The 23,112-nt window shown below is 41.7% G+C and overlaps 1 protein-coding gene and 1 pseudogene across 1 annotated transcript in view; one reads left to right on the top strand and one right to left on the bottom strand.

Moving 5' to 3' along the window:
• Nucleotides 1-23,112, bottom strand: part of SH3RF2 (SH3 domain containing ring finger 2) — a 122,373-nt gene that overhangs the window by 34,405 nt on the left and 64,856 nt on the right. The window lies entirely within an intron of this gene.
• LOC105853899 lies at nucleotides 164-16,098 on the top strand (annotated as a pseudogene).

Below are 23,112 nucleotides of genomic sequence, written 5' to 3'. Positions count from 1 at the left end.
ATTTCTATGTGACTAAAAGGTTACAGTTATTTCTATGTGACTGTAATCAAGGTTACAGTTATTTCTATGTGTGTGTGTGTATGACATGTTTGTGCACAATCCTCACCCCAAGTATAGTGAAATTTAATGCTGTTTCTAGCCCCACGGATCTCTTATGGACACGATGACCAGCGTCCTTGCCCAGTGTCCCTTGCAATATGCTACAGCTCATATGGAAGGTGGAATAGTAAGTCGTTTGACTTCTCCCTCTCTTGTAGGAACTGAGGTCAGAGCTTCTGCCTGAATACTGTCTTGTCTTCCCCTTCCAGTCTGCCTGGGAGCCAGCCCAGCCTGCAACACTCCCTGTTCTTGATGAGCAAGGAGGGGCCACCCAGTGCTACTTATTTCCCCTGAGAATAAAAACAGCGAGAAAGAGAACTCGTTTTGCAGCTGACAACAAGTTCCTCTAAGTCCTTCTTAAAAAAACATCTAAAGTACATGGGTAGGTCAGCAGTGGTAAAACTGTGTACTGTATAGTACTGTGAAGACTATGAATTTACATCTCTTACGAGGTCATCAAAGCTTAAAGTATTTCTTAAGATCTGGCTCATGCTTCCTGCTCCAGCCTCACCTGTCTCTGCTCCCCTCTCACCCCTCATTTCAGCCTGAGAGTCATTTTTCAGCTCTTGGAGCAGCCACCCTGGCTGTTCCATCACTCTTGAAATTTGCATACCCCCAGCCCTCTCCTCTGCTTGCTTTTCTTTTCTTGTGAGAATTTTAAATTCTAAATTAGAAATACATTATGCTTATAACTAAGTACGGATAATTCAAAGTACCATTTAAAGTCCAGCAATAAAACAAACACTGCATCCATAGCACCCAAATGAAGAACAGAATAAATACAGAAGTACAATACTGTACTTGGGCACCACAGCCTATCCCTGTGCTTGCCAACCTCTTCGCTCCCTACAGAGGTAACTGCAATGCTGTAACTTATGTTAATCTTTCCAGTGTTTTTCTGTGTACTTTTTTTTTTAAAGATTTATTTATTGTGCATACAGAACTGGGGTACAGGCCAGAGGCTCAGGGGCGGTGAGAGGCTTCACCAGAGACAGAGTGGGGAGCAGATTGACGAAGTACACTGCTGAGGGGAGCAGCGGGCGGGTCAGGAGAGGTCTGCCACACCATGTGGTCACCTCTGGGGCAGGCGGGGATCCAACTCATGCGAAGTGGCTTTAGCTTCTTAGTGCAGCGCTTTAACCCACTGCACCACCAGGGAGGGCCTCTGTGTACTTTTTATCACTTTGGCTTTCACTTCTTAACTACAAGCTTGTTTAGCATGACATATTTTTTGAATCTGCATGGATTCACAGTGTGTCTATTTTTCTTCAAATAATGAGAGCCATGTTTTTTCCTTCCAAATTTCTTTGGCTCAGCACTTAGGTTTTGCATGTAAATTTGCACTTTTGTCTTGTATTTTGCTCTATGCATTGAACCATTCATTCATTCTTGTGTCATCTGGGTCATTTTCAGTTTGGAATGTTATGAACAACACTGCAACAAACAGAAGTGTACACATTCCCTGTGCCCATGTATAAGGATTTCTTTAGGATATACACTTATGAGTAGAATTGATGGGCCATAGGGTATGAGCCTGCTCAGTTTTATTAGGCAATAACACTGTTTCCCAGTGTGATTGTAACAATTTACACCTCTACCAGAAGCAAATGATAGTTCCTGTCACCCCACAATCTCTCCAGCATGCAGTAATACCTAGCTTTTTAATACCAGTGTATGGTAGGTGTGGACTGACATCTCACTGTGGTTTCAAATTAATTTCTTTGAGTACTAATGAGTTTGGATTTATTTTCAAGTGTTTATGGACCCTTCTTGTTTCTTATCTGAAATCTTTCTTCAAGATTAATGCCAATGGACTTGAACTCATTTTTATTTTATATATATTTCATGTTCTTTTCAATTTTTCCTTTCTATTGGAATATTTATTATTTTATTGTTAAGAAGTTCCAATATTTTATAACAAAAATAATGAACAACCATATACCAGAGACATTTTGTGGGGGTGGAGTGGGGAATGGGATCAAAAATGGCGGGGGGGGAGGGAAATGCACGGGACTATGGTGGTGGCACACGGGTGATTTGGTGATGGGAAACCTACGGGGATTACAATCGAGATGGGAAAAAAAATGTGCAAAATGATGTAAAAATAAACTTTTGTAAAAAAAAAAAAAAAGAAGTTCCAATATTTTAGATATGAATTCTTTGTAGCTTGCATCTTTACTCTGGTGTATTTTGATCAATCAGAGTTCTTATTTTAATAGCCAATTTTACAAAACATTCTCTTATAACTTAAAAAGTCTTGAATATAATTTTTTTCATCCCAAGGTCATAAAGATATCTTTTGTATTGTCTTCTAAAAGTTTTATGGTTTTGCCTTTCACATTTAAGTCTTTAATCCACCTGGAATTGATTTTTGACAAGGAAGGAATCCAATCTCATCTTTTCCACCTGGATACCCAATTAGCCCGGCACCGTAGTTCATTCTCCCCTTCTGATCTGTAAAGCCTTTCTTGTCATAAATCAAATATCCCAACTTATCTATTTCTGGGTTCTCAAGTGTGTTCCATTGGTTTAGTAGAATCCCCATGCTAAGCCCATGCCATCTTAATTACTATAGCTATAATAAAATCTGATATCTGGTATCAGAGGTGAGGGTGTGTTCTACTCTTCATCCCAAGACAATTTCACCTTCTTCTTTCTTTACAAGTACCTTGACTATTGGTTTTTGCTCTTCCATTTGAATTTTAGAACCACCTTTTTCTTTCTAAAAAAAAAAAAAAGAAACACACACACACATTAGGATTTGAATTTATAAATAAGCTTGGGGGAGAATCAACATCTTTACGATGATTTTTCTATCCAAAAGGCTGGCAATCTTCTTCACTTATTTTAGGTCTTTTTCAATGTCTTTTAATAAAGTATTGTAAATATTCTCCATAAAGAACTTGCATGTGTTTTGCTGTATTTACTCCTAGGGATTTGAAAACTTGAGTTGCTGTGTGTGGTAAATAGTGTCTTATTAAAATATTTTTTCTGACTGATTTTTTTTAGACTATAGAAAAGCATTTAAACTTCTTATATTGATTTGTATGCAGTGACCCTGCTAAGCTCATACTTATTGTTAATATATTTTTGAGTTCTTTATATAGGCACAATATCATCTGAAATAATGAAAGCTATGTTTTCTCTTTCCAAATATTTAACCTATTACTTCTCTTTCTTGACTGTATTGGCGAGTTTCTCCAGAAGAGAGAGTGTTGAGTAGAAACATTCTACTTTTTTTTCCCTAAGCTTATTTTATTGTTGTTGAAAAAACTGCTTTTACATTATTCTTTATATTTTTCTTTAGTGAGTGATAATATTAGCTTACAACACTTTAAATTATTTGGGGAAATAGGTTGCTCACACCTCCCACAGCAACTTTCTCTGAAAGCAAAACTCTGAAATTAAGTATGATTTTTACTGTAGACTTTATATAGGTTTCATTTATTATGTTAAGGAACTTCCCATTTACTCTTAGTTTGGTAAGATTACACTTACACACAAATAACAATGACTAGAAATAGAATTTTGTCAAGTACTTTTTTTGTATCTATTGAAAATATCACAATTTTTCTCCTTCACTTTGATAGTGTGACAAATTACACAAATTAATTTTGTAATATTAAACTAAACTTTTACTCTTGGAAAAAGCCCAACTTGATGATGCCATACGCTATTTCCATCATTCCTGGATTGTGTTCACTAATAATATACTTGAAGGCTTTTGTATCTATGTTGGTGAATAATTAACTTGAATAAGAACTCAACTTTTCCTTTCTCATGTTATTTTCTAGATTTGATGTTAAGAATACTTTAGTGTCATGGAGTTGGGGAATGTTTTCCTTCTGGAGGTGTTTGTAAAAAAATGAAATTAGCCCCTTCTTAAAAGTCAAGGAACTCACTTGTCAGTCTACCTGGATTTGGGTTATTTTGTGAGAAGATTTTAAATTACTGATTCAATTTCTAATTTTTATCTATCAGAAGGGTTGTTGAGAGCAGTTTACTTCCTGTAAAATGTCTTTCATAACCTCTGTTTGCTGAAGAAAAATTCCTGATTTATTTACTTTTCCGATCACCTTTATTGGGGAGGAAAGTCGATGCTTGGAATATCATACTTAATGGTGAAAGGTTAAAGGTGTCCCCTACATAAAGGCTTGGAAAATCTCAGCTGATGTGGATCCTGCCACCCCCAAGTCAGCTCAAGTTCTTAGAGTTTTTGGAATCCCACTGCCTGGCTCAAGAAGATCCCCCCCCAAGAGGACTGTCACTGAATAAGGGGACTTTTAGAGAATGGACATTTGGTACTGTCTCTACTGGGTTTGAGTTTTAGCAATGTCACCTATTGACTATGAGAGGATCAGACTTACTTCCTCTGAGCCTTTGTTTCCTCATCTGTAAAACAGGGATAATAACAGTAGTTATCTTATGGACTCTTGTGAGAATCAGGAGATTCTGATTCATTCAATCAGAATGTGCTTGCAAAGCACTTTAATATTTGGTTTGTATGAAGTACTCAATAGTTACCAGTGTTACTGCTCTGAGATGGGAGACCCACAGGCAGATATGTGGGGAGAAGAAGCAGGCAATAGGACTTTTTCAGTGGAACTGGATTTAAGTGGGAAATATTCTGTCTGTAGGACACATGGGTCAACCGACATAGGCCAGATTCCCTTTGAGGATGACCCAGTGATGGGCAACGACCCCACAGGTGAGGAACATGTACTCTGAAGTCTCTTTCCTTATAAAGGATTGGGGTATTCTCATGCATCCTAAGGCTTCTATGGCTATACTCTGCATTGACTTCCTGGAGAAAAACAGACGATGTGACTTATATCTCAAACCTCAAAGACAAAATCCTTTTCCCTAGTCGGGCCCTTTGGTTGGCACAGTGACCTGAGCCCCACCCTTCTCTCTTCTCTTTCTGAGTCCAGTGGTCTGTTGCCTTCAAGGCAGGACTTTAGCAGCCTGAGAGCGGTGGAGTGAGTACTATTAGTGCTTCTTGAAATGCCAGGGCATATCAAAATCTTAATTATAACCCTTCCCCTCCTAATCATAACAGTCCACTTGAAGAAGTAATGACTTGGCAATCATTATAATTAAATCCTCTCAGTGGGCCTTATTAAAGGTCATAGAATGTAAACAAGCAGAGTTTCTCTTAAGTTTGCTGTGTGTTCTCTCATGAGATTTATTCATAGGAAATGCTTGTCATGCCTCTGCTAGATACAGAATATGGTTTCAGGTCCTGGGAGTCAATGACAAGGGCCGTTGCCCACCAGGACAGTATGGAATGTGTGAGAAATCTCCTCTCTGTCCCTCACTGGTCTGCCCTCACATTTTCCAGACACAAGCATCCCTAAGATGAGTAATGTCCAAACATTGAGAATGTCCACACGCTACCTGCCTTTGATATAAACAACATGACCCTGTGACCTCTAGGACTTTTAGTGGAGAGGAGTGGGACTGGCCCCACTCCTGTTGATTAGCAGGCAAGGGTCATGTTAAATGTCAAGTTTACTTGGCACCTTCAGGAAATTTGTTGTGTCTCATTACTTTTTAAATTTCTCACATAATACCATAGCAACCACAGTGATCATTTTTACAAAGAAGAGAAAAAAAACAAAACAACTGCTCACGACCTTTCCCCACCCCACATTATCAAAGCAGTTGTCTTTGCTCCCTTTGAGTATAAAGTCCCCTCAATAAGTGAGGGATTTAATACCTTAGAAATGGTAGGATCTGGCACTCCAAGGCTACTCTAAACCACTGCTGACACCTTTTTGTTGGCATGTCTGTTTCCTTTTCTGGATTATTATCATAGGAGACCATTGGGGTTTCACCCAAAACAGAGGCTGAGACCCCTATGTGGTTTCTCATGTAACAATTTTTCCTTTTCATGGGATTAATAAGATGTGGCTGTAAAGTCCACCAAGATCTGGCTCAGGGATCTACAGTGAATGAAAAAGACATGTGACATTTCCAAAACCAGTGCTTAAAGCCTTTTTCTGGGTAACATAAAAGCTTGCTGGCTTTGTAAGATCCTGCAGAAAGCAGGAGAAACCGCCTCCTTTCTGTCTCAAACTAGACTGATAGTGTAAGGTCCACAGCTCACCAGGACATTTGCCTGTGGGAAATAATCGATCTGTTCTGTGCCAAATTCTGCCCTCATATTTTCTCAACAGAAGCATTCCAAAGATGAGCAGTCTCCAAACAGCTAGACATTTTCATGCTCTACCCCTTCAGAGCCTCTGTGAACTTATGTCCTTAGAAAGTGGCCTTCTAAGGCAGGGAGAGCACTGACAGTTGACTGACAGTTACCACCGGCCACCTCTTCTGTTTGGAAAGCCTGCCTGTAGTGTCTGGAGAGAGCTGGCACACCCCCTTTGCTAGGGAACCACACGAGCTCAAGGCTCCCGGCTATTATCACAATTGCTGCATCTCGCCTTGCAGAGCATTGCATTTGATGGGGGAGAGAAGGAGAGTAAGACCTTTCAGCCTCAGAGAGCTATTTTCCAGTGTCCTGATGTTTTCATCTCACAGTGTTAAAAAGGGGATAAAAGCATGGATTTGCATTAAGAGGGAGGGAATTCCTCATACTGGCCTGTCCTTTTTTTTTTTTAAAGATGTATTTATTTATTCATACAGAACTGGGGTACAGGTCAGAGATGCGGAGGGTGAGAGGATTCACCAGGGACAGAGTGGGGAGTGGAACAGGCAGATCGATGAAGTACACTGCTGAGGGGAGCAGCGGGCAGGCCAGGAGAAGTCTACCACGCCATGTGGTCTCCTCCAGGGCAGGCGGGGTTCTAACTCATGCGGAAGTGGCTTAAGCTTCTTTCTGCTGTGCTTTAACCCGCTGTGTCACCAGGGAGGGCCTGGCCTGTCCTTTAAGCAACTGTAAATTTATTATTTGTAGCCCCAGTCTTTAGAACAGGACCTGAGCACTCAATAAATCCTTTCAGGAAGGTCAGGGTCTAAACCACCTAGGACAGATGTGAAGAAGCTCTTCTTCCCTCAGTTCTCTTTTGTTGGTATTAACACCAAACAGTTGAAATATATATTGGAGGTCAGTTTTGCTTTTTGTTCTTTACTTTTTCCTGGGTGTTCCCTAAGTTGTCCTCTCCCCCCAGCCAAGATTTCCTGCAAAATGGCATTTTTTTCAAGGCTACAGGCCAGTACCCAACTAGTAACTTCCCAAGAATAGCGGTTTGGGAAATGCCCGCCACTGTCACTTGGAAATGCCAAGTGTTGTGTATGCCCCAAGTCCTAAATGGGGAAGTAGAAGGATGGAGTTGAAAAAGTCACACTGCCTGCCCTAGAGGAGTGTATAAGTTCCCTGAGATAAGACAGGGAACACCAAAACAGATCTTGGAAATCACAATAAACACAAGAGCTAGCTAGTATTTTGCGGAATGTGTGCTAGGGGCCAGTCATTCCTAAGCACTCCATTATCTCACAGATTCTTCCCAACAAACCAAAGGGCTAAACACTATTATTATCACCACTCCCATTTTGCAGGTGATAATGTCAAGGCAAACTTATGACAGTCATTTGCCCAAGGCCATGTTACCAGCATGTAAGCAGGACTGGGAGGCCAACCTAAGCACCCAAGTGGTCCGCTGGACCCTCCTACCATGTGCAAGGTGGGTGAACACTTTGGAGGTAGAATCAAATGGTTTTGACTGGAAGGTCTGTGGAGGTCTCAGAAGCTGGAGCCTCAGACAGTTCTCGCTACCTCTCTGTACCTCATTTGCCGCCTGAGCCAGGAAGAGTTTGCTTACTTTCTGGGAATCTTGCAAAGACACCTGACAAGAGATTTCCCATCCTTTCTCACAGGGGCTGCTTAGTCCACATTTTCATGGCTTTCATGAGGTACAGAAAACAGGATGTCAGACTGTATCTGACTCGGCACAAGGGCTTGTCAAAGTCTGAGGGAAAGGGCTGCATTTGGATAGTTAGACAAGACGCACAGGTGGCTGTTGGCCAAAACAAATATGTCACCACACCTAGTGACATTTTATCCCATCACAGGCCATGAAATGGCTGTCACTTATAGAAGAGACAAACCCCATATTTTTTTAAAGAGGGAGCCAGGAGGCTCAGATTTGTATCAACCAGTTGAATCTGGAAAAAACCCAAAGCCCTGGTCTGTGGTTTTAGAACTCTAGTGCACCAAGTAAAATGATTTAATCCCCTGAGTATCAGAGAGGAGAGATGGAGCTGATGGTCACACATGAAATCTGGAGACACGGTCCAGTTAGGCCTCCACTGGGATGGAGTCATGTCCTGGTGGCTCGTTCAAGTGGTCGGACTACATGGTTTGCTTGTTAGCCCATGTTTCATTTATTTCTACAACTATTGATTGAATGCCCATGCCCCTGGTTCTGTTCTCTTGTAGTGCATATGCTATGAAGAAGTAGACAGAACAACCAACTTGCACAAAACAAAAAGCAAAGAGACAGGCTAATAACACATGCACGAAAAAGGAGACAGCTTTAGGATATCTGGGGGACTTACTTTGGGTAGAATATTTCTGACTTCACGTCTATGGCTAGGATGGTCTCGGCCATGAGCTTCATCAAAAATGAACATGTTGCCCATTCCTGGCACCTGCAAAGAATGTCTTTGTTGGGTGGCTCCTGCCGTCTGCAGCACATGGAAAGGATGGGCTGGGATATATCAGTTGAGGACATAGTTTCCCCATATATGGGTGGCCGAGCTCAGGGGTAGGGCTGCTTGGCCTGGAGGCCATGGAGCAGATGCTTTTGTCCTCACAGAAACCCCAGACACTGAAACATGAAAGGATGGGCACACCCTAGCAAGGGAGGGCATTGAAAAGCTCAAAATCCCCGTGGTTGGCAGGGCATGAGCAAGCATGGCAAAATGATGAGGTCAGCAGAGCTTGGCAGTGACACCACTTAACCCCCTTCTGTGGCATTTGTAGGGCCCCTGTAGCCTGCACCCATGGCTCACCTAGTTCTTCACTGATATACTCATTTCTGTATTTCTTCATTTTTAGAGGAAATGTCTCACTTGTCCATTCTTTTATGTTTTCTTTCTTCCACCAAACCCATCATTTAATTTTTCATTAATTCATAATTTGCAGTCTGCTGATTAAATTCACTGAATTAGACACCTTGGTGTATACACATTCATAGACTTTCACTCACTTATCCAACTAACAGTTATGTATTTCTCTGTGACAGGTTCAGTACAAAGGGCTTGATGCTGAAGGTATTGGGGGGCACTGGCTACCCAATCCTTAAAGAGTCAGGATCAAAAAGGTAGCACTTAGGAAAGGCTAAAACATGGTGTGGAGTGACAGCTGTGTACCTGGAGGCATAGATCAATTGTTTTGGGTGTGCAGAGGGTACCTTCTTAGGCTCCAGTGCTCTTTCCACCTAAAGTGGAAAGTGACTGCTTTCTCTATTCATGCACAGAGTTGAGGACCCCCCTAGTTCTTGACCCCAGGTATGGGAGAGATGACTTTGGAAATAAAAGATAGATATTATCTCACCTCACTAGTGCCCTGCCCACTTAGAACTGATGCAAGAGAATAAAAAAGATAACAAACTCTCCTGTGGCCTATTGTATGCTTGCCCAAATATGTTAGAGTTTTTCCCTGCAGGATTTGCCCAGAACCTGCGCGTCACAGGGATTCAGTGAGCCGTGTCTGAAAGGCTGATGGCTGGCACATGGGAGGTGCCCCATGCTTGTGATGAGCAGGACCATGAAGGCAGCTAGTGTCCTGCAATCAGTGCTGGCTCTGGTCAAGTCAAAGGCAGCAGGGAAAGCTGCAAGAGCTGTGAAGTAGCTTGAGCTGAGCCCAGAGCTTTGGGGATGATTTGTTTGAATTTGTAACTCTGCATCTATGTCTTCACAGGTTCTCAGCTATGAGAAATCAAGTCTCCCTGAGCCAAAGTGCCTGGAAACAGACAAACTGGTGTTTGCAATACCCTTTGCATATGTGGGCAGGTTTTTATTATGCATCTAGTAGTGCAATTTTCCACCAGAGCTTGATTGTTTTGGAGTGGGAAAAGGAAGAAGGATGTATATTGTGGCTCCCAAAGCTTGTGCTTTAAAATACAATAAACATTTTTTTTCTATGAAAGAAAAACGACCCATTTCCTTGGAAGTTTCTCTTTTCTTTTTGAGAAATGTTGCTAATCAAGAACAAAATTCCTAAAGCATTAACAAAGCATTATGATAGGACCTATATTTTGCTTTTCCATGAGAACAATTTGTTAAGAACATGCTTGATTTGTGCTGACAGTGGAAACCTATGCTGACAAAGAGGACCTGGTTTATAACCCAGGCCCTAAGATAAAACACTATGACTTATTTGTTGAAAGAATCCAGATAAGCCCTTAGATGAGTGTAGGTCCCAGAAATGCTAAGGCGAATGCTACAAAATCAGTGAATCTTGGGTTATGGACCTGTAGCAAGCACATGACACATGTCTCTGTTTCTACTTCTGGGCCCTTAACAGACATTGCTAATTGATTCCAACATCCCTTCTCACTGAACCTTGTTGTTGTCTTGGAATCACTCCTAAATTGTCAAGGTGCCCAATCAAGACAGCACATGAGAAGCCACATTCATGCTGCTTGGGTGGAGAGCATGGACTTAGAAGACAGACCCAGGTTCTGCCCTAAATCCTGAATTGTGCTTGCTGTATGACTTTGAGGTAGTTACTTAGACTCTTTGAGTCTCAGCTTTTCCAACTAAAGTGGAAATGATATCTATTTGCAGTATTCAAAGGAGCTGGCATGTATGTAAATCCCTGGCACTGGGCAAGGCCCCTGTTACCATACCATCAAATTAGTTCTTTTCCCTTCAAGCTGACAGAATGGAAAGTGGACTTGCTGCAACAAACCTCTGCTCAATATACAAATCCCTTCATTCACTCTCTGCAGCCAGGCCCCCACGAGTCTGCACATTTCCAGAGATGGCACAGGAAGTCTACCTGTCCCACCTTTGGAAAGTTCTACTTTTCTCATAGTCCTTATACTCTTGGCATATTTGCGGGAAGAAGGATCCACTGTGGCTATTCAGTGGGGGCATTTGCCTTGCTCAGGCCTTATATTATCTGCCATTAATTCTGCATTTATCATATGCCAGGTCCTGCACAGCAGTGGTCTCATCCTAGACTATCTTTGACCCTCAGAAACATTTGGTATTATCTAGAGGTACTATTTCATGGTGGAAGCTACTGGCGTGGTGGGAAGAGGTCAGGGATTCTGCTAAAAGTCCTACAATGCACAGAGCTGCCCTTGCAAAAAAAGTCCAAAAATAGTAATAGTGCTGAGGTGGGAAAACCCTTCTGTATGTGAACATCTCACTTGATTCTCTAACAGGTCTAGGTGCAGGATGAGGAAGACAGAGAACAGGCCTTGTAAGATTAAACCACGTGGTCAAGGTCCTGGGCTGTTAAGAAACATGTGCCCCACATGATTTTCTACATTGGCAGCCTTGCCCCTGGCCAGCCTATCTGCCTATTTTAGTTTGCTTCTCTTGTGTTTCCTTCTTGCTGAATTCTCTTGTGGGGGTGGGGGAGAAAGAGAGTGAAGGGCAGAGGCTGGAATGCATTGCAGGCCCCAGTGGCCTAGGATATTAATTATTCCTGCTTCTAATTCCCAGAGCTGAAGAGTTTGTGTGAAAGTGTCTGAATTGCATGCTGGGTCACTCCCTCTTTCACCCAGGTGGGGCCGGGTCTCCTGACTGGCTCACTTGCCAGGCTTAATTGGACAAAATGATGATGTAAAGTTTAACCTCTCCTTGGAGAAATGCTGAATCAAGGAAGCAAGCTGAGCAGTAGGTTAATTACTGAATCTGCTTCGGTCACCAGAAACCAGAAAGGCTTTTCCCCAGAGGACTGTGAAGAGCTTGGGCAGGGATCTGAGAGCTGCCGCGTGCCAGTACTGGTGTCCTCGTGACTTTGGACTGGCCAGCTGGGGTCTCAGCTCAGCGTTTTCACCAGGCTCACTTCTGGCACTGCTTAATTCCACCTGAGTATCACTTCCTCCTGCCTGCTCCCCTCCCTCATATTCTTTTGTCATTGCTCAGCTTCCAACCTCACAGAATGATGCACACCTATAATCTTTTAATAAAGTATTTATAACATTCTGTTTAATATTTGTCTTCTCTACTAGCCTGGAGGTTGCAGGAACCATGTTTGTCTAGCCTGTGCCTGGTGCATGGGGGGCCTCCAGCAATTCTTTGTCAGTTGCTTCATTGATGGGCGGGGAGGGGCTCAGGCCACCAGCCACAGGTGAGAGTGGGGCTCACAGAAAAAGCTGCAAGCACATCCAGAAAACAGTGGCCAGACAGTCCCGCCTGGGCCTCCACTCTGCGTGGACTGTCATTCAGTCTTTTTTCCTGGAGTCCTTGGCTGCCCTCTAGGAATTACAGCTGAGGGTCTGAGCTGAGCCAATGTAATTTCCCCAGAAGCCCTCTTGAAACAAACCAAAATCACATCCTTTCCTTACTTGCAGAATTGTCACTGCTGATCAAGGAAGCAAAGGGGATTTTGGAAGCCTTTGCACTCCCAGGCAGGCTCTAACAGATCATTCTTCTGAAGTGTGTGGCTGGTGGATGTCATTCTCAGCAAGGCCTGTTTGCACAGGCAAGTCCTGGGGCTGTGGGGATGGGGGGTGGTGGTGGTGGTTGTAATTTCCTGACTTGACCCAACACTAATAATAGAGGGAACATTTATTGAGCCATTTACCATGGCCAAACCCTGGCCATTAATTCGCATCCATGCATTGCCTCATTTTATCCTCACAGCAATTTTATGAAATTAAAAAGTTTTAACCACATCAGTTCCATTTTATAGATGGAAAATCTGAGGCCCAGAGAGATTAAAGAAAATGCTACATTATAAACTCAGTAAAAGGCAGAATAAAGGTCTCATCCCAGTGTGGCTGACCCCAACGTCCCTATTTTCACCTTCTCACTCTCTGGTCTATTTAGGGCTCTTTGCTAAAGAGCTCTCTACTTAGAGAGGAACTCTCCCTGACCCCCTCTGGGCCTGAGAAAGCATTGTAATAGCTTGTGTGACTACATACTTGAGCATCACAATGGCATCATCAATTAAATCACAGGAACAGCTCTTTCTGATTTTATTTATTTTCAGAGTGTACTGTTAACTAATTAAGCTACAGAATACTCTGCCAGGTCAATTCTATCAGAAAAGGATAAAAATGGGATTTGGAGAGGCAATATGCTCACTCAGGCCTACCTGGTGAAGAGATGGTATGTTGGTGGAGATCACACCTGTCTTATGTGTCTACGGCTACTCCTGGCATTGTGCTGATCAGATATGACATTAATCTATATGGGCTTTCCTTAGTCTTAACTTTCAATTAGTTTATGTATCTTTTTAATTTTGAGGAGAAGATCTGGAGTTTTTTTTTAAAGATTTATTTATTCATGCATATAGAACTGGGGTGCAGGCCAGGGGTGCACGGACAGTGAGAGGATTCATCAGAGACACAGTGGGGAGCAGAACAGGCAGATGGATAGAGTACACTGCTCAGGGGAGCAGCGGGTAGATGAGGAGAGGTTTGCTATGCCATGTGGGTCACCTCCGGGGCCACCGGGGATTGAACTCTCACTGAAGCTGCGCTTTAACCTGTTGCACTACCAGGGAGGGTCCAACCTTGAGTTTCTTATGGAAATACATTTTCCTGTAAGATTTCTTACATGTAAAATGAAACGAGGTCACTCCTATATCTGCTAGTAGTTGTGGGCAAAACAACACCAACAGCAGCACACTGTTAGGGAATTCAAGTGGAAAGCTCACGGAGCTCTTGGAAGATGTCTGGTTCATTTCTTGCCTTAAGTCTGGGATTCTCCTCAATCACGCCCACTGGAGGGGAGGAGGTAGAGTAACGCCGCTGCTTTAGGTGGTGCTGCTAGGCCTTGCAGTGCACCTGCACAGAAGGACCTACTTATTTTGCAGATGAGAACACTGGAGCTCAATAGGTTAAGCAGTTGGTTCGACATCACCTAACAATTAGGTGGCAAAGCCATGGCAAGGAGCTTTGCCTGTCTCAACGCCTTCCTCCCCTTTCTATTTATATTAAACTACCTTCCACTCAGAGGAAAATAAGAGACCAAACCAAAAACCTATCAACAGATTCCACAGTCTCTTTCAGGATTTTCAGTCCTCAGTTTATGAAGGTCTATGTGATAGGAGAGCTTTCTCTTTGTATACCTCATGTAATCCTTCATGTTCTCATTCTGTTCCTTTCTCTCTTTTAGACACAGAAACACATGTCCACTATGTAGACCGAAGTTTGTGATAATAAAGTTTTTGCCCATCAGTACATCAACCCTGAAACCCATTCATTTCCAGGTTGAATACACCAAGGCCCCTTTCTCCTGATCTTTTTGTAGCCAAGTTGCAGGAACCAGACCTTAGGAGGGGGTGGTAAACACGTGAAGGAGCCAGAATGCTGGGGCCAGCCTGGGGCAGTGATAAGTTTGTAAACAAGGAGACTGGCACAGGCAGGCAGGGGAAGATTGCCCAGCTGGCAGCAGCTAGTGGAAAAAGAGGTAGCAGTTTAGTTATGGCAAACACGCCAGGCAAGAAGGTGGTGAAAAATGAGTCCTGTCTTTGAGCTAAGGGAAACACCCAGTACGAACAGAGGAGAGAGAGGAGGAGGGAGGGAGGAGCTTTGAGGCATGAACTCTTCAACATATGTTGAGAGTCTGTGATATGGATGTTTCAAGATCACTGCTGTGATATCATTTCAACAAAACTCACAGTATAGACCTTATGCATAGCCAGTTTTCAGAAAATAGGCAATCTTTTAGAATTGCAGATTAAAAAATTCAGGAGGAAAGATTGATCTGGAATGTTATACTTTGCAACTGCAGATGAAATGTTCATAAATGGCACCTCAAGCCATTAGGCGAAATGCTGATGGAGAACTTGGGAATGGATGAAGATGACAGAGAGCACCTGAATAGGAATCAATTTCAATGCAAAATGAGAGGCATTCTTTTTACAATGTAAAATAATGACCCTGGGTCCTGTCCTTATGATATATCCAAAAATTACCTCCTGATGATCACAGACCAAAATGTGTAAAAAACTAGCCTTGCTGCTGTGGACACCCCCAAGTAAGCATTGTAAAAGTATCCTCTTCTACTGATATCATGTCTAAGTCAGAGTCTCCCCCAAAGAGCCAGAACAGCTGTAGAAGTTCTTCATTGGAAGTTTATGCTTTCAATCAACCAACAAAAGTCTGAGAAGTCACTTGGAGCAATGGGGACACTCACAGACTGTGGCATGAGAGAGCCAAACATCAAGAGATCCAGAGGCTTTGGGCTTGCCACTTAAGTCACAGTGGCAGAGGTGGGTGCAGCCAGGAATACAAGGCCACACAAGGCAGATGGAGGAGTTTCGGAAGCAAAGAGGCTGTGTCAGGAGAAAATCCTCAAAGACTTGTTGCCAACTTAACTATGCTGGTGGCATTAAAGAGACTCTGAAGATGATTTTGAGATGATTAAGAGATAACTTTGAGCAGTATGGGAAAACTAAAGTGATTGAAATCTGGACTTATCAAGGCAGTGGCAAGAAGAGAGCTTTTGCTTTTGTAACCCTTCATGACCACAATTATGTAGACAAAATTGTCCTTCAGAAATACCATACTGTGACTGGTCACCACTGTGAAGTAAGGACAGCTCTATGTAGGCAAGAGATGACCAGGGCTTCATCCAGCCAAAGCAGCCAGAGTGGTTCTGGAAATTTTGGTGGTGGTTGTGAAGGCAGTTTTGGTGAGAATGACAACCCTGGTCAGGGAGGAAACTTCAGTGGCCCAGATGGCTTTGGTGGCAGTACGGATGGTAACAATGACTTTGGTGATGATGGAAGTGGTTTTGGAGGTGGTAGAAGCTACAATGATTTCTGGCAATTACAACAATCAATCTTCAAATTTTGGACCCATGAGAGAAGGAAACTTTGAAGGCAGATACTATGGTGGTGGAGGCTAACTTTACTAACCATGAAATCAACGTGGCTAAGGTGGTGCCAGCAGCAGCAGTAGCTATAGCTATGGCAGTGGCGAAGGTTTTAATTACCTTCCAGGAAGTAAAGCTCTACAGGAAAGGAGAGCTAGAGAAGTGACAGGGAAGCTACAGTTTGTCATAAAACTGTAAAGAAGACGCGTTTTAGATAACACTTACATGTATGGAAAAAAGCTTGAGGACTGTATTTGTGAGTAATTGTATAACAGGTTATTTTAGATTTTGTTCTGTGGAAAGTGGAAAGCACTCCAACAGAGTGTTTTAATGTAGATTTTTTTTTTTGCACCCACACTGTTGATTGCTAAATGTAATAGTCTGATCATGAAGCTGAATAAATGTGTCCTTTTTTTTTTTTTTAAAAGAATGTGCTGTGTGAAGTTAGTCTACTCTGAAGTCATCTCGGTAAACAACCCCAACAGTGTGAAAGAATTCCTTCAGGGTGGTGCCAGGCTCCATTTTAAATTTATTTATAATCTGCTTTGGCAGAGAAGTCATTGCTTTCAGAAATCTTGGTGTAGTTGAATTGATAATTGTTGTGTTGTGACTTGGAGTTCACCAATAAATTGGTCACTCAAGCAGAGTAATGCAGTTTATTTGGTTATTAGTGATTGTTGGCACATCCTATGCAAAATATTTAATTTAAATTATGGTACCAGATAAAAATCACAGGTGGAAATGAAGCATGTGTATCATATATTATCATTTCTAATCAATAAACAATTTAATACTTAACAAAACCCCTAAAATGTAAGAACTAAAACTATAAAACTTTTTGAAGACAATGTAGGGATAAGTCTTCATGAATTTGGATTAGGCAATGGTTTCTTAGAAATGATATAGAAAACCACACACAGCAGTGGAGAGAACATGTAAAGTAGGTACCATCATACTTAAAACTTTTGGTACTTCAAAGACACTAAGAATGTACAAAGGGACATATAGGAGAAAACTTTTGCAAGTCAAATATCTGATAAAGGATTTGTGCTAGAATACGTAAATTGGACGAATGACCCAAATAAAAATGGGCACAGGACATGAGCAGACATTTCTCCAAGGAGCACGTGCCCTTAACACACAAACAAGTTGCTTAACATCATTAGCCATCAAGGAAATGCAAATCAAAACCACAATGGATACCATGTCACACACACTAGGATGGCTGTAGTAAAAAAGATAATAAAACAAGTGTTGATGAAGATGTGAAGAAATTAGAACCCTCATACACTACTATTATATCATGTAAAATGATATAATCAGTTTGCAAAATAATTGGCAGTTCCTGAAGCAGTTAGAGTTGTCAAATGATCTCGTGATTCCACACGTCGGATAACCACATAAAAATTTTATGTCCACAGAAAAACTTATACACTGGTGTTCATTTTTTTTACATTAGACTATTTACAGCAGTAAATATCCCTAATGATGGGTATATGCTCTAAGAAATATGTTGATAAGGTGATTTTGTCCTATGAACATACTAGGGTATAACTACACACACCTAGCTGGTACAGTCTACTACACACCTAGGCTGTATGATACAGTCTATTGGGTCCACCGTTGTACGTGAGGTCACTTGTGGTCCATCCTTATGGGACACAACTGTATACCCATATACTTGAACATTATCCAGCCATTACAGGGAATGAAGTGTGACACATGCAACAAGATAGATGAACTTGAAATGTTAGGCTAAGTGAAAGAGGTCACCACTAATGACCACATATTTTATGCTTCCATTTACAAGAATTGCACAGAATAGGTCAACCTGTACAGACAGAAAGTAAATTAGTGCTGCCTGGGACTGATTGGTGGCTGAAAGGAAAGGGTGGGTTGGGAGGTGATATCTAAGGGAGGCAGAGCTTCTTTTCAGAATAATTCACATATGTAACTTGTGGAGGTGGATGCATGACTCTGTGACTATCCTAAAAGCCACTGACATGCATAAACAAAACAAGAAAAAAGCAGAAAAGTGCTGTCTATGTGGGGTTCTCGCAAACAAAAAAAAAAAAAAAGAAAGGAAGAAATCAAACTTGAAATTAATTAAGCACCTAGATCTAACTACAAATTTACAGAAAGCAACATCAGGTATGTGGAAAATTCAATGAGACGAATGGTTTGTCTTCTTTAATGTGTATATAGGGTGAAGAGCAAGAAAGAGTGGGAACTGGTAGAATAAAATAAACATAAGAGACACAGTGGCCCAGTGGAAGGTGTTCACTTCATTGGGAGATGCCATTACAAATCAACTGTAAAAATATCACTACAAGGGACTATGGTGATAGTTTTCGGGTGAATTGGTGATGGGAATTTTACAGGGAATACACACGGATGTAAAATAAATAAATTAATTTAAAAAAAGGGCAAATATGGAGGGAAGAGCACACGGGACTAAGGACTAAGGTGACCGTTCACAGGTGATGTGGCTGTAGGAGAATTATGGGGATTACACCTGAGGGGAGAAATGAAATATTGCACAAAAAAGGAGAACACTGTGAAAACATGGATTAATTAAAAAAAAAACAAAAATAAATATGGACATTTGGCACTGACAATATTTAATGCTTTAAGGAAATCCTCTCCATTTTTAATGTATGATAATGGTATCATAACTATGTTAAATTTTAGAACAAAATACTAAAGATGTAAAAGAGGTACTTACTGAAATGAGCATGGACGAAGTGATACGATACCTGATCTTTTCTTTAAAATAACCTAACTGGGGAGCAGGTTCGTGACTGGGGATATAACTGAAATTAGATTGGCCAGAATGGATAATAACTGAGACTAGGTGATGTGTAAATGAGGGTTCATTATATTCATCTTTTAATTTTATATATATATGAAATATGTAATATATGTAAACAGTTCCCAAAATATAGTGTAGTCATTGAAGAGAAATCTAGCAACTGATTGCTATGAAATTTTAATTCCTAATATTTTTACAAAGATCCATAATAAAATGTTAGCTTAGCAGTTGGTCTTGTGAGATAGAACTTAATCTGATTTTTTTGAGGTAATTTAAGTTCAGTGTGGCTCCTAACTAGTAACTCCTGACTTCCACAACAGACCAATGGAAGGTGTTCACCATACTTGGATGCCATTAACAAACCAACTGTAAAATATCACTACAAGGGACTACGGTGATGGTCTGGAGTCCCAATATTGGGGTGGCATCAGTGTCTGGTCTAAGGTAGAGCGGCTTTTCCTACACAGCACTGCTTCTCTCAGAGGCTCGCTGAAACTTTTGACCCAGGGGATGCTGGGAGAGCAGACAGTGCGGGTCCTGTTTCATTTCTTGTTTTCAGGTGCCCCCAGGGGAATACCTACTAAAGTACTCACTATCATTTATACAAATGGTCTTGTGTTGTCTCCACCTACAGGGCACACACTTGAAAATTTTACAAACATTAACATTTTAGGAACCACTGGGCTCCACAGTACTTCAGGATAGACAGCTATGATTGAATGGAGCCTTCCCACTTTTCTACCCACAACTGATTGTATCACTCCAGTCAGTTTGAGGGTTCTGATTACTTTATTTATGAGCAGGGATTTGTTGAGTGGAAATTGTAAAGATAAAAGAAATTTAATTTGGGAGATAGCAAGATGAGACTATAAGCACAGGATTAATTTATTTCTGTAAATCACCTTGGAAGGAGGATTAGCGAAGAATCTTAAACAAGAATTAGTATACTGGAAATGTGTCCAAAGGAAAAAAGGGAGTCTTAACGTTAAGTAAGAGCTATCTCCCATGGTGGTCCTGAGAGCCACAAAATTGGGTTGGGAGTTTCCTCTGAAGAATGTAGACAAAGGACCCCCTGAGAGAGGATTTGGACTTGAAGTTCAAGCTCCTAAAAATTGCTTTACTCAAAATATATCAAATAGAATTGAAGGAAAGTCAGCTTCATAGAACCTGGAATTCCCCTAAGTGCATGAAAGCTCAGCTTCCCAGGAACCTAGGGGAGTTGCTTGGTCTGGTCATGATCATGCTGGTGGGGAGGGAGAAAGCCTGGGGAGGGAGTTACACCCCTTCTGAATTCAGTGATCTGCAATTTCTCCCTCTCTGTTCTCTCTTCTGCTTTTGAGTAATCAGAATAGGGGAGCAAGACTGATGATGATTTAAGTAAGTCAAAGACCTCTGCCTTTTGTTTTTGATTCTTGAGGAAAAATACATCTTTGGAAACCTTTATTGGGGTTTTGGAAACTCAGTAACATCAAATGGATAAAAGCCATCCTGTCCTTAAGAAGTTTCCAACCTAGAGAGCATGATGATAAGATGTACACAGTATTAATAGTTGAGTTTGCATATAGAGACTGTGCTGTGGACATAGTAGGGAGATGTTAATTCTGCAGGCGAGCAGTGGCAAGAGCTTTCTTGAATAAATGGAATGTGTACAGGGCTTTGGGGGAATTGATATGGTTGGGACAGGCGCCTGTGCCAAAAATAAATTACAGGAGGAACAACATTTATTGATTTCACAGACATTTGTTCATTGCTCAGAATAATGCAAATGCCAGGGACTAGGACAAAATCCAAGAGGTGGTGTAGGAGACACTGCTGGGGAGTGGTGAGGAGACAGATCACTGCCACTTTTGTCTGAGTTTTTCACACAGAGCATGCTGAGGTGCAGGAAGGGGGCTGTAGCCAGATCATGAAGGGTCTTGAAATTCACAATAAGAACACATGCAGGGGAAAGAGCAAGGCCATCCTCAAACTCTGTTTCTAAATCTTAGACATTGGGCAAGTTACCTAAACTTTCTGCCCCCAAGTTTTCCTATTTGGTATAATAGGGACACTGACACCTATTCGGAATGGCTGTAAGGATAGAAGGAGCGTCAGATTGTCTGTGAATCATCTATTTATAGTTTCTGGCTCTTACTGGCCACTTAAGGCAGCAGGTATTACTGCTTCTGAGGACAGTAGGAATCGCTGGCACTTTGGGGAAGAGAAATGGATAGATCTGGGTTTTCAAGAGACCAGTGAGGAGGCCACGATTACAAGAATGGGTGAGGTGAGTGGGCTGTGAATAAGCGTGAGAATGAAGCAATGGAATAGGTAGACAAAAAAGCAAAACTAAGGCAGTGGGCTGGAATGGACAGAAGCAATAGTGATCTAGGTGACAAAGTTAAGCTTGCCGACTGACTGGGTAGGAGAGAGAGAGAGAACTTGCATGCTGACGGGCTTTCCATGTAGCGTTTATGCTAACCTGATCTGTGACAGAGGGGTAGGGGCAAGCTGAAGGAGGAGGCTTTGGGGGAAATTGGCTGTGGGTGGGGGGGAATGGAGGAACAGGTTGAGTTGGCTGGGAGGGAAATAGAGGGAGAGAACCTCTTAGGATGCCTGGTGTTAGAGAATATCATGAGTGTGGGAGGCGGGGCAGGTAGGTTCGCCTTGGGGAACAAATCACATTTAGAACTGCAGGGTGATCCAGTCAAAAATGGGCAGCACCACTCAAAAGATACTTCTCTAAAGAGGAAATGCAAGTAGCCAATAGACATAGAAAAAATGTTCAACAGCCCTCATGATCAGGGATATGTAAATCAAAACTACAATGAGATACCACCATACACCAGTCAGAAAGACACATATTAAAAAAATTAACAACAAAAAACATTGGCGAACATGTGGCAAAAATAGAACTCTCTTACACTGCTGGTGGGAATGCAAATTGGTACAACCACTATGGAAGGCTGTGTGGAGTTTCCTCAGATGACTAAAAATGGAGCTACCATATGATCCAGGAATTCCACTTCTAGGGATCTTCCCAAAGGACACAAGAACATTAATTCAAAAGGATATGTGCACCCCTATGTTTATTGCAGCACTATTTATAATAGGTAAGGTGTGAAAACCAGCCAAATGCCCAAAAATAGGTGACTGGATCAAGAAGATGTTTTCGCTTATGGGAAGAATAGCGGGGAACCGTATAAGGGATAAAGGAAAAATAATAATAACAATTAAAAAAAAACACAACAAAACTAAACAAAAATAATCTGACAACTATAAATCAGAGATATTCTGCAGGGGAAGAGGAAGGAGAGAGCTCAAAATGAGGGAAGCAAGAACACAAAGGACTAAGGTGATGGTGCACAGGTGAACTGGTGGTGGAAATTCTATGGGAACTACCCTTGATGTAAAATATACACAAATAAAGAAATTAAATGTATAAAAAATAGACTGCAGGCTGGCTACTGTGCCTTCCCCCCAAGAGAAGGTGCTGAAGACCTTTGTGACTCAAGTCCCACGCAGCTGACTCTCTTTCTCCTGCTGAGATATCTCTCTCAGGGCAGAGCTCAAGATCATCTGCAGGACTTTTCCAGAAGTCATGCCTTGGTGCCAACCCTCCTACTTGACCCCACTGACTGCATTTTCCCATGAAACCTACTCAGCACCTTTGGGTCTAATCCTCAATTGTTTCACAGTGCAGTTGTGTTGAATGCAAAGTTCATCTTGGAGGTCACTTCCTGACATTTTACTCAGATGTTCCAGGTGGTTTCCCACAGGTAGGAAGACACAATGACAATAGGAAAATAAGAATCCTCGCACTGGTTTGTCTTGATGAGAATGTAGTGTTTGCTTCTTGGGATATTTCAAGACTTCAAGAACAATTCAAGGCTTGTCTTTACCATAGAAGCAGCACAGGACTATTAAACTGGGATGATGTAAGAGGTGTTTTCAGAAAACTGACTCCTACCTCCTCTAGCCCCTTCCGTCTGCTGGAGGTCTGGGTGTGCTTTAAAGAGGTTCTTCACTAAAAATAGTTTCCATAGACTTTTTGGTCTACAGGGACTAACATTCAAAAATCCTTCCAGGTAACAAAAGACTGAAATTAACAGATTATCTCTCTGCTTCTTTAACTCTTGAACAGACTCTAGGTACATGTGTTTATTCTGGTCAGTGTTTTCTGAACTGCATTCACTCCTTCTTCATTGTTTCTGCCAGGTCCATATACCACCAATTGTACCTTTACTAGTTTACTG

Source organism: Condylura cristata, unplaced genomic scaffold, assembly GCF_000260355.1.
Source record: "Condylura cristata isolate star-nosed mole 26May11 unplaced genomic scaffold, ConCri1.0 scaffold00021, whole genome shotgun sequence".
NCBI classification, from domain to species: domain Eukaryota; kingdom Metazoa; phylum Chordata; class Mammalia; order Eulipotyphla; family Talpidae; genus Condylura; species Condylura cristata.
This window is presented reverse-complemented; position numbering and strand designations above follow the sequence as displayed.